We start from the raw sequence: 17,302 nt of genomic DNA on the forward strand, positions 1-17,302 counted from the left end.
ATTAACAAGATGGAAACATGATGGTGGGCCCTTCATCTAAAGAATTCACTCTCTTTTACAAGTATTTGAATGTTTTAAAAAATCATTTTAAAATTTTGCTAATTAAGTAGGCATTTTCTTTGCACTACTAAAACATTTCACAAATCCGTCTTCAGCACGTCAACACACGGAAGACATTAAACACATGGCTATGGAAGGGTTACGGTTGCAAACGATCAAAACGGTGACAATTCACTGTAGACACAAGCTGAGCCCAGCACACTCGAGCCTAAGCAGAATCAGCTAAGAACACCACAAGAGATGATTATTTCCAGTGTCAAAGGCCATTGCTTACATACACAGCAAGCAGATGGCCCTGAGTGTGACACAATCTCAAACTTGTTCTGTATGACAGAAGCCCAAGTCTAAAGCATAATGGGAATAATAGAATAACTACATCATTTGGAACCTTCCAGCTCAAGGTTTCAACTGCAGATTTTGGTTGATCCTTGAATTATAATGCTGTCATATTCCAATGTAAAAAATTATGACATTTGAATATAAGTAAGAAGTTACTAAACATTTATTTAAAATTCAAAGGGATGTTTTAACAATGGAGTTTGTCCAAAGTGTGCTATTCAATCTTCAAAAGGCATAGGAACCTTTTTCAAACAGTATACTATTTGACCAATTTTGAGTTACTTAAGTTCCAGACTTACAATATGGATGTAAAGAAACACCATCAAAAAGCCAAAACCGGTTTGGCTCAGTGGATAGAGCGTCGGCTTGCGGACTGAAGGGTTCCAGGTTCGATTCCGGTCAAGGGCATGTACCTTGGTTGCGGGCACATCCCCAGTGGGGGCTGTGCAGGAGGCAGCTGGTCGATGTTTCTCTCTCATCGATGTTTCTAGCTCTCTATCCCTCTCCCTTCCTCTCTGTAAAAAAATCAATAAAATATATTTAAAAAAAAAAAAAAAAGAAACACCATCAAAATAACTTAATAATGGAAATCTAAACAAACAAGTAAATATGGGTTTGAGACATAAGATTCAACTTCCAAACTCACTTGCCTGTGGTTTGTAAGTTAATCTGATTTTTTTTTTTTTTTTTTTTTTAATTTCAGAGAGGAAGGGAGAGGGAGAGGGAGAGCCTCCTGCACACCCCTAATGGGGATCAATCCCGGAACTTGGGCTTGTGCCCTGACCGGGAATTGAACTGGGATCTCCTGGTTCCTAAGTCAACATTCAACCACCAAGCCACACCGGCCAGGCTAATCTGATATTCTTAAATAATTACATTTACAAAAGTTCCACCACACTGATACTGGTAGTTTATATGCAGAACCTTCTGAAGCATGAAAATCTCATACCAGGGGGTTATGTATGTCATTACTAAACTGATTATACAGGGAGGGGCAAAAATAGGTTTACAGCTGTATGTGAAACTGAGTTTATTCTTATCATTTTCCATATGAACAACTGTAAACCTACTTTTGCCCCACCCTATATGATCAGAATGGAGAGCAGAGGGGTACGACAAAAGAGCAGTCTAAATGCTATCACACAGAAATCTAACAAAACACACCCACAAACAAAAAGAGCAGTTGGAGGACATCAAGAGCCAAAATATCATATAAAGTTATGTTTTATAAATGTGTCATATTATAGTCTTAGTCTCAGACATCTATAAACAAATCCTAAAATATGTCTTTACAAAAACAGCCCTCTTCATTCTAAGTTTATTGTATTTTCTACTCAAACCCTACTTCATGAGTGTCATGATTTGTGAGTCATCAAATCGTCTCTGAAGGTCCCTATAAGCCACCATATTAACCTACAGGGTTCTTTCTACCCATTCAACATTAATTTATCTCCTCATAGCTCTCACACTTCACCAATTTCATTTCTTTTTGTAAAAATAAATTTATTTCCCACAGTTTAGCATAGCAACTTCCACCTGCAAATCCCGTAAACCCTTCCTTTTGCAACCTTTCACTAAAATAGTTTCTTTCAATCTCTCGATTATCTGCATCTACTTTCATCCATGGTATCCATTACTGTTCAGTATTCATTTAAAAAAATTCTAATCTTAAATTTATTAAGATATTGAATCAGTGAAGAATTAGAAACTGTATAAATATGCAGTTTAGAGATTCACATTACTAGTCTGTCCAGGTATTAACATCAGTTGAAAATAATACCACATTATGTTTTTAACCCTATTAAATTACCAGTTGATATTTCTGAACAAACCACACTGTTGTACTAATAGAAAACAGAAACACATGCCCCCCCACACAACTGAAATAGAGATTGGATGGTCAACTAATGCTGGCTACATAATTATTTCGACTACTGTTATATCATCTCATTTCAGACAACTACAATAAATTTTTAAGTTTTAAAAATTTAAGAGATACAAACAGAACCAAAAGATAACACCCTGAATGTGAATAGAAGGGTCTAACGCAGATATAACATTACAGACTGATAACATTACATACTACTTAGTTAAAATCTAAGTGGAAGTGATGCTTTTCATGTCTCTGGTCTTTATTTCCCTTTAAGGATTTTACTGTGTGATTTAAGTAATTTAAACCACCTGAGAGAAGAGGGAGTTTTGTACAGAGAAAAAGAAAGGTGAATTCAATTGTTTGTGAAAAATTTTCTGGACTCATCTGAAAGAAAAATGTGCTGCACTGAATAAAAAATTATTGAGTTAAAGGCTGTCTTCTATCATTCACATTCACTTCTATCATTCACCTACTGACCCATTTATTCACTAAAATTCATATTAATTCATTCATATTTGAAATGAACATTAATTCGTATTCATTCATTCATGTTTGTAATGCAAGCAAAATACAAATAATTATTGATCATCTATTTTATGCTTTTGTATGGCAGTCCCTGCTTTGGGTAGTTTGCTGTCAGCAATATCCTATCTAATAATCCTATCTAATAAAGAGGGAATGCCCTAACCGGTTTGGCTCAGTGGATAGAGCGTCAGCCTGCGGACTGAAGGGTCCCAGGTTCGATTCTGGTCAAGGGCATGTACCTTGGTTGTGGGCACATGCCCAGCAAGGGTTGTGCAGGAGGCAGCTGATCGATGTTTCTCTCTCATCCATGTTTCTAACTCTCTATCCCTCTTCTCCCTTCCTCTCTGTAAAAAATCAATAAAATATATTTTTTAAAAAAGGGAATATGCTAATTGACTGCCCCGACCTCAAAGCTGGTGGCGCCCACAGCCAATAAGGAGGGAATATGCTGACTGTCACGCCCTCAAAGATGGCGGCCCCCAGTCCCCTCAGCCCCAGCGGGGCGGCAGGCTCCACGCCCCTGCCTCCGGAGTCCCCCAGTCCCCTCAGCCCCCAGCCACCCAGGGCCACCCGAGCCTCAGGTAACCAGGGCTTGCGCTGCCCGCAGTGGCAGCAGCAGAGGTGTGATGGGGCATCGCCTTCCCCTGATGGCTGGGTCACCTCCCGCCCCTGAGGGCTCCTGGACTGTGAGAGTGGGCAGGCCGGGCTGAAGGATCCCCTGCCTCCAGTGCATGAATTTTCATATACCAGGCCTCTAGTTCTCTATAATTAGAGTTTGTTAATTTTCATAGATTATAAAATTACTTTGCGTTTCATCATCTGTAAAAAATGGGCACTATCTATTTCAAAGATTTGCTGTGCAGATTAAATGAGATGTAAGGGCTTTAACTTCAAGAAAAGGCCCTAGTGGGCTTTATGCTCTTTTATTTCAATTTTTTGGTACTAGAATAGAAAGTCTATTCGTGTTTCACACACTTCATATATCACCTCACATAAAAAATAATTTTTTTAAATTTCAGCTTTACTGAAGTATAATTACCATATAAAATTGCGAATTTTCTTATAATAGTATATCATGAGCCACTCAATCTTATTCATAACTTATTTTTCCTGCCAAAATGCAAGCAGACTTCTAAGAATTTAAGACATACATACTGGGAAGGCCACAAATGCCAGCACAGTGACAGTGCCAAAATGGCCCAAACCAGGGAAGCTCCTACTCTCAGCTATGGTTGGGGTGGATGAGGGAAGGGTAAGAATAATCAGCCCTAAGGGAATGACTGTAGTTCTGATTTCTGTTGACAAACAGAAATATCTTCAAACCAATTCAAAATAGACTCAACTAGGATGTTATAGTTTGAGACATTAAATTACTGTTTTGACTATCTGGGGTCCCTTTAGTAAATGAAGTATCACTCAGTTGACCAAATCTGGGCTCTTGAAGTTTCATTAGGAAAACACAGTATTTATAAAAAGTAACACACACTATCCCCAATATTATGTGCTATATTTGCTTATTACAGTCGAGTGCTGCTTTATGATGGGGACAGGTGCTGAGAAATGGGTCATTAGGAGATTTTTGTCATTGTGCAAACATCATAGAGTGCACATAGGGTGCACTTATGAAACCTAGATGGCATAGCCTCCTACCCACATAGACTCTAAGGCTACACACCTGTACAGTAGGAACTGTAATACAATGGTAAATATTTGTAATATCTAAACATAGAAAGGATAGAGTAAATATACGATATAAAAGATGAAAAATGGTGCACTTATATAGGGCACTTATCATGAATAGAACATGCAGGACTCGAAGTTGCCCTGGGTGAGTCAGTCAGTGAGTGGTGAGTGACTATGAAGGCCGAGGACATTACTGCACGTAACTGCAGACTTTTTTTTTTATATAAAGTGCATGTTTGCTACACAAAATTTTAAAATAACATGAGGTTAAATCAAATGCAAGGCAGAATGATGCAATCAAGAAACAGTGAACAAGTGATATGAGAGGCTACTGCCAGCGTAACCTGGCATGCTGTTTTACAGCAAACTTTTTTATAAGTAGGAAGAGTACACTCTAAAATAACAATTAATAGTATAGTAAATACATAAACGAGCAACAGTTCATCATGATCAAGTATTCTGTACTGTACATAACTGTATGTGCAGCAGGCTTGTTTACACCAGCATCACCACAAACACATGAGTAATGAATGCACTGAGATATGACTGTTACTGGGCAAAGGAATTTTTCAGTTCCATTACAATTTGATGGCACCATCATTGTAGATGTGGTCCATCTCTACAAAAATGGTGCATGACCATAATTTTAAAATATTTTCAAATGCACTTTTAAAGGAAAGAGATTTGAATAAAAATTAATAAGGACTTTATTTCTGAATTTAGAAAATATTTGAAAACTAAAAGAAACATTTAGAAAGGTATAACAACTCAGTGCTTTAAAATATGCAAACATCATGCAAGTATCACAAACCAATATGTAATGTTTACAAATTGGGGGTTGCTTCTTTTCTCAACTCGTAATATTAAAGAAAGACAGTGAGCAGATAATTCACAGCAGCAGTGAATTTACTTATGAGTCAAAAAAATATTAATATCAATCTTTAGGCTAATTTGCTTATGTATTATTCAGCCAAGTGGAAAATACAATGAACAGAGCTACAGCCAGGTACCAGAATGACTAAGAATGACATGAGCAAACTAATTTGTTTGTAATTAATAAATTAAGGGGAAGGGAGAGAAGTACTAAAAGTAGTATTTTTTCTAAAGACCATACATTCACTATCCTATTTTTCACTGCTCCATATTTCACTGCCCTCCATTCGAAGTTGCTTACCAAACTAGAAGTCTGTACTTTACTTTTCATCACTTCTGCTCACACAACTGATGTTTCTAAAGTCCAGTCACATTCACAAATGCTGGAACGACCACACACTGAAGAACTGTACTGTACATTGACATATTTTAAGATACCTCCAGAAGTACCAATGTCTAAATGTGAGGGTTCCCTGTTAACTAAGAACTCAAAATGCTAAATAAATAAAACTTCTAAAGTTACAAACTTGTCAAAGAAATAGCTTGAACGTGCTTTTCATTAATGAAATAACAGGAATTTTTACCTTTCAATTTTTAAAAATAGCAACAACCAAAGTGTACTGAGTCCTATCTTCTCTCAGAGATTGCCAACCTCCATGGAACCTGTATCTTAGACTCAAATTCTCTTTTGAATTTCAATTCCAAACTGGGTACACTTGAAGAGCTAGATTTTCACAACAGTGACTCCCAGCAACTCCCCTCAAAACCTTCCCTAGTTTCCTTTAAACTCTCAGATCCTGCCTTACCTGTATTATTACCAGCCTCCTTGTGTCCAGTCTCTTTCTTCCTCAATTCATACTCAACTCTGTAGCTAGATTCAACTTCCAAAAGATGTCATTTTCCTCCTATCAAAACTTCTTGCACTCCTGAATAAAGTCTATACTTCTCAATCTAGCATTCAATGAGTTCTAAAGCCTAGCCCCAATCAATCTTTATGGCCTTAATGCCACATTTACTAATTGTATAGGCTTAGGCTTCTGTCAGGTCAATCTCCTGTTCTCCAACTTGTCCTGAACATTCTATCTTGGCTCGTACCATTCCTACCAGAAAGAATGTCTACTACCACCCTGGCTGGGTAGCTCAGTTGGTCAGCACATGGTCCCAGTGTGTCAAGGTTGTGGGTTCCATCCCATCAGGGCACAAACAAGAATCAACCAATTAATACATAAATAAGTGGAACAACAAATCGATGTTTCTCTCTCTCCCTCTCAAAATAAATAAATAAGTAAATAAATATCAATAAGTAAAAAATACAAATAAAAAGAATGTCTACTACCACTCCCCTCTAGCTGCCATTGCTCAAGGCCATTTTGCATCCCTCGAGGCCATTTTGCACTGTCATGTAGACAAGGCCACACAAATGACATCTCTTGCCCCACCCACCAAAATTGGCAAAACAAAACACACAAAAATAAATTTAACAATAGCTAGTTTTTATTAAATGCCTACTACATGTCAAGCAGTCTTACACAGTATTTCTAATCCTCTCAACAATCCTATGAAGTAGTTATTATTCCCCTTCTAAAAATGAGAAAGCCAAACTTCATAAATAGCAAATCATATATATTTAGCAAGTTACCTTAAGTTACATGCACAGTAAGTTGCCTCAAATCACGGACTTAGTAAGTGGCAAAGCAAGGATTTGAACCTAGGTTGCCTAACTCCAGAGCCACTGCTCTAAACACTAAGTATTTATTTTTTGTTCTGAACCATGTGACTAACCCACCCATGTATCTGAAATAATTTAGTTTTACTACATGCTATGAGCTTTCTCATGTTTGTCATTTTAGCAAAGGGAGAACTTTAAAATGCCATTTCTTCCCAATAAAAAACAATGCTCAAATTGTAACTTTAAGGAGTATCTTTTTATGGAACACTAGAGGCCTGGTGTAGTGGAGTCCCTCGGCCTGGCCTGAGGGATTGGGCTGAAACCAGCTGTCCAACATCCCCAGAGAGGTCCCAGACTGCGAGAGGGCGCAGGCCAGGCCAGGGAGGGACGCGGCAGGTTAGTCAGCTGGGGAGGGACCGCGAGAGGGCTCCAGGGCATGTCCAGCCCGTTTGGCTCAGTCCAGAGCAGCAGGACCCCAGAAGCAAGCTAACCTACCGGTGGTTAGCATCTGCCCCCTGGTGGTTAGTGCACGTCATAACGAGTGGTTGTGCGGCCTTAGCATATCATTAGCATATTACGCTTTGATTGGTTGAACGGACGACCAGATGACCGGACACTTAGCATATTGGGCTTTTATTATATAGGATTTTTACCTAAAATATTTTCAAAGAAATTCATTCCAACCAACTTTTTCAAAGATGACTACAAATTACCAATCACACACTATGATGGTTTTATAGATCATTAATAATCTAAGGATTTTGTGGTTCCCACCCAAGAATTGTAAAAGATATCTATCAAATTGGCAAAGACTGTAAAAACTAACCTACTCAATGCCATTGAAGATGAAGTGAGACACACTCTTATACACAGGGTAACCACCCTCTGATCCAGTTATCCCACTTCTGAGAATCTATCCTAAAGAAAGAAAGAAAAATACACAAAGATGCAATCAAAGATAAATGTACAAAAATGTCTGCCCCAGTATTATTTAAAACTCTAGGCCCGGTGCACGGATTCATGCACATTGAAAGGAAATTAATTAGAAGGGGCGAGACAAGGTGAGACGGGCCAGCATGCCCTGGAGCCAACCTCCTGTGGTCCCTCCCCGGCTGGCCGCACCTGGGGAGGCACCGGGGCTCAAAGGGTGTCTGCGGAGTGAGTGGGATCCTTCCGGCAGGTGGGGTTCCTTGGCTTGGCCTGCAGGGATTGGGCCAAAACCTGCAGTCCGACATACCCCAAGGGGCCCCAGAGTGCAAGAGGGCACTCTGCAAAGTTGCTGTCGTTTAGCAGCTCCTGTGTTGAGCATCTGCTGCTGGTGGTCAGTGCATGTCATAGCTACTGGTCGGACAGTCAAAAGGTCACTTAGGCTTTTATATAGATAGCAATACTATAAAGAATCAACCTAGCCCTAACTGGTTTGGCTCAGTGGATAGAGCGTCGGCCTGTGGACTGAAAGGTCCCAGGTTTGATTCTGGTCAAGGGCATGTACCTTGGTTGCAGGCACATCCCCAGTAGGAGGTGTGCAGGAGGCAGCTGATCGTTGTTTCTCTCTCATTGATGTTTCAAATCTCTATCCTTCTCCCTTCCTCTCTGTAAAAAATCAATAAAATATATTTTTAAAAAATATTAAAAAAAAAAAAAAGAATCAACCTAAAAATCCCACACTAGGTTGAACACCAATATCCTGTTCAGAGAAAGAAGTAGTAGCAAAACAGTCTATATAAAAGCATAATTCTAATTTTTAAGAAGAAAAAAGTCTGTACATACAAGAAAACTAGAAAATGTACTAAATGTATTAAAATGTTACTATTAAAATGTTAGTAATTATCTCTAGATGATAGGTTTATAGGTGATTTTCAATTACTTCTTTCATTTGTGTTCTTTGCAAAATTTACCAAATGGAACATAAATTACTTTAAACAGGAAAACAATATTTAAGCAGTTACAGCAACTGAAAATGATCCTGAACCTAACAAGAGCATATTACTTGGAACAGAAACTACATTTCTTAGTGTAAAGAAATCAGCAAACTTGTTTTGTTTCTAGCTTCTATTACATTCACGTTTTCCTTTAGATTGTGTAAAGAATGTTATCCATGACTCAGTAGCATTCACGGAATTACACAGGCTCACTAAAAGTCAGCCAATACTCCAACAGAAAGCATCACAGTTAAGTGAACTGTATACCTATTGAGAACTAGAGGCCCGGTGCATGAATTCATGCACCAGTAGGGTCCCTCGGCCTGGCCTGCAGGATTGGGCTAAAACCGGCTCTCCGACATCCCCCGAAAGGTCCTGGATTGAGAGAGGGTGCAGGCCTGGCCGAGGGACCCCACCGGTGCACGATCGGGGACAGGGAGGGCCGAAGGAGGTTGGCCAGCTGGGGAGGAACTGTGGGAGGGCTCCAGGGCATGTCCAGCCCGTCTCGCTCAGTCCCAAGAAGCCGGACCCCAAGCTTACCTACTGGTCAAAGCATCTGCGCCCTGGTGGTCAGTGCACATCATAGAGAGCAGTTGAACAGCCTTAGCATATCATTAGCATATTGCGCTTTGAGTGGTTGAACAGCCAACCGGACACTTAGCATATCAGGCTTTTATTATACAGAATAATAAACATCCAGTTAATCCTAACTCAAAACATGCAAAATAGAAAAATCTGAAAAACTATTCTCATTTTATAAGTTAACTAAACATACTGTTGTTGCCTTATAAGTACATCACAATTAGGTCTGAAGGGGGGAGGAACGTGAAAATAAAGCTGGCAAGCTACCAACATTCACAAAATGCACAGTGATGTATTTGTCTATATGCACATTTCTGTTCTAGTGGATAGTTAACTTCAGTCACAGGATAATTTTAATCAGTGTAGAAAAAATATTAAGCTGGACTGCAAAAAAAAAAAAAAAACCCACACAAAAATACATTCACATTAAACAAAATTAAATTCGCTAGCTGAAAATGGGGGAAAAAACTTCCCACTATGTGACATATATGCAGAAAAGCAATTTGAAAAATAAAAGTCTTGGAGGAAAGTAAAATAGGCAGTAGAAAGCAAATAATTTTTATTTGACTATGTTTTAAAAAAATTGGAAACTGGTTTGCTCTAATACTAAAAAGCTGTTAAAAAAAAAATAAGACCACAGAAATAGCTGTTGAGTAGCTAAGAGATCATTTAAAATAGTTTACTTGGAAAATTAATATATGCCCGGGCCAGTGTGGCTCAGTTAGTAGGAGCGTCATACCATACACCAAAAGGTCTTGGGTTCCATTCACGGTCAGGGTACATACCTCTCCCCCACTTACCCTCTCTCTAAAAAAACAATGAAAATGACCTTGGGTGAGAACTTAAAAAAAAAGAAAACGGCCCTGGCTGGTATGGCTCAGTTGGTTGGATGTCGTCCCCTGCTCCAGGAGGATGCCAGTTCAATTCCCGATCAGGGCACATGCCTGGTTGTGGGCTTGATCCCTGGTAGGGGGCATGCAGGAGGCAGCCGATCAATGTTGTGCTCTCACATCAATGTTTCTCTCTCTCTCTCCCTCCCTCTCCTTTCCTCTCTCTCTAGGAACAGTAAACCATTCTATAAATAAATAAGTTAATTAATTAATAAGACAAAGAATAATATTATCCAGAGACAAGGGGTGGGGGGGTTAGAGGTCAACCAAAGGACTTATATGCATGCATCTTAGCATAACCAATGAACACGGACACTGGGGTGGTGGGAGCTTGCCCTTGGGGGTGGGAATGGATTAGGGGGGATCAATCGGGAAAAAGGAGGCATATGTAATACTTTAAACAATAAAAAATAAAATGAACATGATTCTATTTTAATTCTAAAATAAAAATACAAAATTTATTTATAAAACGTATGTCGGGTTCTGACAACAAAATTACTAGACTGAATTCCTTAAATAGAAACTACAGTCCTCACATTTCAGTTTCCATCAAAGAGCCTAATAGTGGGTCACTCAAACATCATTCAATGACTAAATCTAAAGTCTACTAATGAAATTATGCAACATTTTCACCAGCATATGATGGAATTTAAAAGGTATTTCAAAAGGCATCAGTGATTTGGGCTAGATACTGAAAAGTACGTAAAATCCATGATAGTGTTAAAATTCCAACTGCTAAAATAATTAAGTTATAGTTGCTTGCTTAATGTTTTATAATACTTGTCTAGAACAGAGTGATTCTATTTGTAAATGAATTTAAAAATATCACTGAAAATACAGTGAATGAATTTACTCTCTGGATTACACATCTGACAAATCTGAAATGTTCAATCTGCAATAAAAGAGAATTTCCTATTATTGCTAACTTGGAATCTCACAAACTGCATTTGGGATTTGTCCAAAGAAACAGTTGTAGCCAGTTATCTGTGCCTCTCTTACAACCAGAACAAGTGAATACAACACTATACTGCAAACAAACATGAACGTTACAGGTATATATACTTAGAGTTCAACATAAGGTACTTCAAGTTTTAATTAATCCAACAGTGTATTTACTAGAGGCTCGGTGCACGAAATTCGTGCATGGGGGGGGGGTTCCCTCAGCCCAGCTTGCACCCTCTCCAATCCAGGACCCCTTGGGGATCAGGCCTAAACCAGCAGTCGGACATCCCTCTTACAATGCTGGACCACTGGCTCCTAATCACTCACCTGCCTGGTTCCCCCTAACTGCCCCCCTGCCAGCCTGGTCACCCCTAACTGCCCCGCCCCCACCAGCCTGGTTGCCCCCAACTGCCCCCCCTGCCAGTCTGGTCACCCCTAACTCCCCCCCCCAGCACCGGCCTAGTCGCCTCTTACTATCCCCCCTGCTGGCCTGGTCGCCCCCAACTGCCTCCCTGGTCACCCAACTAGATATGCAAAGAATTTTTTTCCCAGATTTATCTAATCTAAATTTATACAGCCTAAATAAGTAAGTCATTAGTAAAAAACAAACAAACAAAAAAAAAACATTAACTTGTCTAATGATTGAAGTTAATTTCATAGAACATATTCAATCCTCCACGTGTATATCATGGGCTTCTAAAAATTACATAAAGTGTTTATTTTAGAGCACTTATAAAAGTACACTATTTCTTGCTTCAACTTCATCTTACTCATCACATACAATTTCCTTTTTTTATTGGTACATGCATGTACCTTCTACCTCAAAAGGCCTATTTTCAAGCAGAAATGAGAGCATGGCATAGTTCTCTACTGAACTGCTTTGGTGATCAGAGTATCTTGATAAGCTAAGCTTATAGCTTCAGTATTCATCTGGATCATTTAACTTGGACACAAGCTGCCCTCTTAACCAGTCACCTCAAAACTGTGCAAAGGGGACTGGACAGAGAGCACGTAAATCATTCAGTGCAAACCCATAACCACCACTACAAAAACTCAAAATGTAAATGGGCCAGTATTATCTCTGTGAACAGAGTGAAAAAGCACATAAAATCTACCCCAAATTTCATGCATGAAAAAGGGGGGGAAATGGATGCTTCATCTCTCTCAGTAGGAGAGGGTGAGAGAGATAGAAACATCAATGATGAGATGGAAACATCATTGACGGGCTGTCTCCTGCATGGCCAACACTGGGGACCCAGCCTGAAATCCGGGCGTGTGGCCCCACCAGGAATTGAGTGGTGACCAGTTCACAGATTGACAACAACTGAGCCACACCGGCCGGGTTGTGTTCATAATTTTAAACTCAACATCCCATTAATATATAAATGCTTTATATGAGGTATTTTTATTGAACTTCTAAAATGAAAATTTTATAACTGGGAGCTTAGGGAGTTACCTGAGGCTAAATAGACATTTGCTGGGTCCCTAGCATGTACAGACACAGTGCTAGGTGCTTGGAGTTCCCAGGTCATGCCAAATCGAGCCATCTGGATTTTAGAACTAGAAATGCTGAGCAATGCCCTCACTGTGGTATGATTTCTATCAAAACAGACCAGTAACACCCTCCTTTAAAAACTAAATAAAATTTCAAAGCTGCTATGCTGACCTTATTTAACAGAAACAATAGTTTCTATGTTTTGAATAACTATAAAGAATTACAACAATTTAAAAATTCAACTGTGAGAGTCCTCAACTAAGTACTAGTTGCATAATTTATTGCAAAGAACAAAACAGGCTGTCACAGTTGTAAAATTCTAAAGACACACAGAACAGAAATCAAACAAACTGCAGATACCATTAAAAAAAATCCTTTTATAAGAAAAAAAATTATCACTGAAAAATAAAATGCTTGGAATGCCAATGGTATATAAAAGATCATCAACTGCCCTCTTAACCAGTTACCCAAAACTGTGTAAAGGGGATAGAACAAAGTTCGTGAGTATGAGTGAACACTGGCAAGATGTGAAGTTATTTAACTATCAGATTAAAAATTAAGACAGAATGTAAAGTTCCCTGAGGGCAGAGACCCTGTCTAATTCATCTCTCTATCCCCAACCATTAGCTAATAATATATGAACTCTAAGTGAGCTATTGAAAAATTAAACCTAACAATCTAAAATTGTTTTTAAAATATTAAATAATAATACTCAATGCAGGTGACATTGCCATGAAACTTAAGATCAACAACTGTGGCTATCATTTTAACTAGTACAACCTACTCTGAAGGAATTCACAGATACAACACCAAGAACACAAGTATATTCACATACTTTGATTCTGTAGTCCTTCTGGAAATCAATCCCAAGGAAATATTTCAAAAGAAAGAAAAAGTTGCACACACAAGTGTTCGTTTTATTGTTATTTTAATAGGGGTGAAGGAAACTACCTGTATACCCAACAGCAGCTAGATGGACTAATTTGCAACCACTGAAAAAGATTTAAAATGAAGATTAACGTCCTGATCTGTCTTCCTGCTTCTACTCTCCACACCACAGCCAGAACGATTCTCACAAACTTAAGTCAGAATAGGTTTCTCTTCAATTCCAAACCCCCAAAGGTTTCCCATCTCATTCATAGTAAACTTGAAAATTCTTGACCAGCCTACAAGGCCTTATGGTAGGGCCCCAGCTACTTCTCTAACCTCAAGTTCAACTCTCACTTTCCCTCTTGCTTACTGGCCTCCTAGTTTTTCTAAAAAAGGCAAAGTACACTGAGGGGTCTTTGCACTTGCAGTTCTCTCTGCTTGTAACCTTCTTCCCCAAAAGCACACATCCTCACTTCCTTCAGGTTTCGGTGCTAGTCTCATGGCTTCCCTGCCTATCCTTCGGCGACACTGTTTCTCTATTCCTCACCCTTCTTTACTCTTCTGCACAGCTCTCAAAACCTGACATACCCTTTATGTATGTGGTTATGGCCCATCTCTCCTGATGAGAATATACACTCTATGACAGTAAGGATTTTGTTTTATTCCAACAGACCTTCAAAAAGCACTCGTTGACTTAACATTGAATGCTGATACAATAATTATTAACTACATGAAATACCATGCATATAAACAAGCTCGGAAGAGAACAGGAAAACTGAATCATTTGATTTGTGAACATTCTCAAGTGCTGTTCATATTGCTCAGAAGTTTATACAATAAAAATCGTAAGTCCACCATGTTTACTATTTTGAGCTTCCGACTGCAGCAATCTTATTTCCTTGGAAGTCATCATTAACTGTTACTGACCTGGTAACAGTTATTAAAATGAGAACTTTGCCCCATAAAACTGCAGTAACAATCACTCTTAAGTCTTGTTCTCAAAGACACAAAGTTTAATCTGTAAGTGTAAATACTGTCATTCCTAAGGACACACAGAAAATAAAGGCTTTTGAGCAACTTTAATATGGAGCTGAGTAATACTCAGTTCCATCATAATAAACTTTTGAGACAAGTTTCCTTTGGTTGGCTTTAGAAGGTCCCTGAAGCTGAATACAAAATTTTCTGCATGAATGCCTATTACTATTTTTCTCCAGAATCTATATATTTCATTATATTCTCAAAGGTATCAGTGGCCTACAAAAGGTCAAGAATTACTATTTCATATCTTGGAAATGAAATGCAAAATTCAAATGTAAGCTACCTGTCAAAAGAACAGAAGATACATAGTACCTAAGCACATGTTTGTAATCACTCAATTCATTCAAGAAATACCGAGTGCCCACCATACGCCACGCAACGTATGATCCTCAGAAACGTCCATCTAATCATAGTTCGCAGTACATAATTCAAAATACAGAAGAAACAAGATTCACTGAAACACCAGAATAAAAAAAGAATTTCAACCAGCGCCAATATAATTTTTCAAAACAATAATAAAGACACAAAAAGAGCTCGGGACCTGATCTAGTGCTTTTTATGTCAAAATATGGCAGATTATCAATTACATCAAAAGGAAAGAAAAACTACACAGACGCATGCCCACCCCCACACGCTGACAGGAAACCAACAGAAAGTTTCCAAATCGTGTTTCCAGCAGCATCCCTTCTGAGGCTGCCCTTCGGCGTGCTTGTGAAGGCAGGAGCCCCACAGGAGCACGGAGAGCTGACACTTGACTCTGACTGTGATTAAAAACAGAACGAGTCCTCCTCCCACACCCAGGAAGCAGAAAACCGTGGCCACCTGTAAGGACGTGGCCCATTAACCTCCTGCCCTCTTACTCTTCTCTTTCACTTCTTATGCCCTCCTCCCTGCAAAGCAATGACACCACGATCCTCCCTCCCCAAAAGAAATACCTAACTGCTCAAGGTATCTGACTCCAAGATGTCAAAAGGCCCCCTAAACTCTGGTTCTTAGCCCTATGAGAAGACCCCCCCCCCCTTTTTTTTTAGGCACAGTGTCTTCCCTCAGATCTTTTCCCCATAGCAGTAAATTACACAATTCAGCTTAAGACACTGTCCTTAACTTCCTGACTTGAGGGGGGCAAACGACACCCCTATCAGCCCCAGTTGGAAGGAAGACAAGAATCAGACGGACCTCGTCCCTAACAAAATTCAGGGAAGCAGAGGCAGACCCCAGAAAAGCCACGCCGAAAAGGCGGACACGCGGCATGCTACGGAAGACACCGGGGAAAGAGGGCGGGAAAGGGGCCGGGAGGTGGAGTGGGATGTGGAGATGTCAGCCCGGTGCACTGGGGGGATAAAGGGAGCAGGGGACCCTGGACCCAGGGCCACGCTCCCGTCTCCCCGCACCTCCTAGCGCAGGAAGGGGGGACAGAGAATTCACTCAACCCGCCACCCCTCTCCGCGTGCCCCCCAAAGGGAAAGCTGACCCTAGTCTGGGGACTGGCAAGAGGAAAAGAGAGGCGACGTCCAATCTCCTACATCGCCCAGGCGGCGAGGGGCGAGGGCACCGTCCGGGGAGATGGCGAGGGAAACGGGCTAGTGCCATGACACCTCCGGGAGTTGCAGGGTGGGGGACACAATGTCCTCTTTCTCTCCCACACCCGGCCCGGCCCCTCCCGTCCGTCTCCCGCAGGCCCAGCCACAGTCGACCGGCTCCGTCCGCGGGCGTGGTTGGCTCCGGCCCCGGCGGCGGCGGCGGCGGCCCGGCCTCCGCGAGCCCTGGCCCCTCCCGCCGGCCAGGCCCCCGGGCCGCCGCCCCGGACACCGAGGGAGCGCGGAGGAAGAAGGGGGAGCCGGGGGACTGACCGGCGACAGGAGTCGCCTCAACCCCGGCCCGGCCGACCCGCGCCCCCCGCTCCCTCCGGGGTGGCTCCGGCTCCCCGCCCCTCACTCACCCCCCCAGTCCAGCGCCTCCTCCACCTCCTCCTCCTCCTCCTCCCTCCTCTCTGCCGTGGCTCCGGCTCTGGCTCTGCTGCGCGGCGACGGCGGCGGCGGCCTCGAGAGCGGCGGCGGCGGCGCCTCCAGAACGCGCACGCACGCAGCACGCAGCCCCGCCCCCTGCTCACGCCCCGCCCCTCCGAGCCGCGTCGGCGAGGTTTTGGCCCCGCCCTCCCCGCCGCTTTCCGGACTCCACTTAAAGGGGCCGCGCAGGAAGGGGTGGGGAGAGCAAAGGACGGTGGGGGAGGTGAGGGCTGTCGTGGCTTAGCGGAGGATGGGATGTGGGGTTGCGTATGGCCTGAACTGAACTGAGGAAGGGTCCAAAGATTCAGGAGGAGTAAGACCTTGGAGGAAATGCAATCGTTCGATTAGTACTAATTGAACACCTAGTAGGTGCCAGGCACTGTTCTAGGCGGTAAAGCCATACATGGGCAAGCAGGGGCCCTCGTGAAGCTTGCCTTCTACTGAGGTAGGAGAGAGGAGACAGACAACAAACAAGGGAACAAAAACTTCAGGTATCCATAAGTGGTGTGAAAGAAATAAAGTCGGGAAGGGGGTG

At 41.4% G+C, this 17,302-nt stretch overlaps 1 protein-coding gene across 5 annotated transcripts in view; it reads right to left on the bottom strand.

Moving 5' to 3' along the window:
- RAP1A (RAP1A, member of RAS oncogene family) overlaps nt 1-16,869 on the bottom strand; it is a 54,986-nt gene extending 38,117 nt beyond the window's left edge. Inside the window, exon 1 of one of the 5 annotated variants that reach the window (XM_080647348.1) lies at nt 16,726-16,869. The gene's annotated coding sequence lies outside the window, so the exon portion shown is untranslated. Of the gene's footprint in view, nt 1-7,848; nt 7,941-16,232; nt 16,427-16,700 lie in introns of those variants that run through there. The other 4 variants (XM_080647346.1, XM_080647347.1, XM_080647349.1 and 1 more) reach the window with 4 other exon arrangements.
- Nucleotides 16,870-17,302: the final 433 nt, after the last annotated feature.

This window comes from Plecotus auritus (assembly GCF_963455305.1).
Source record: "Plecotus auritus genome assembly, chromosome: 12".
Classification (NCBI taxonomy): domain Eukaryota; kingdom Metazoa; phylum Chordata; class Mammalia; order Chiroptera; family Vespertilionidae; genus Plecotus; species Plecotus auritus.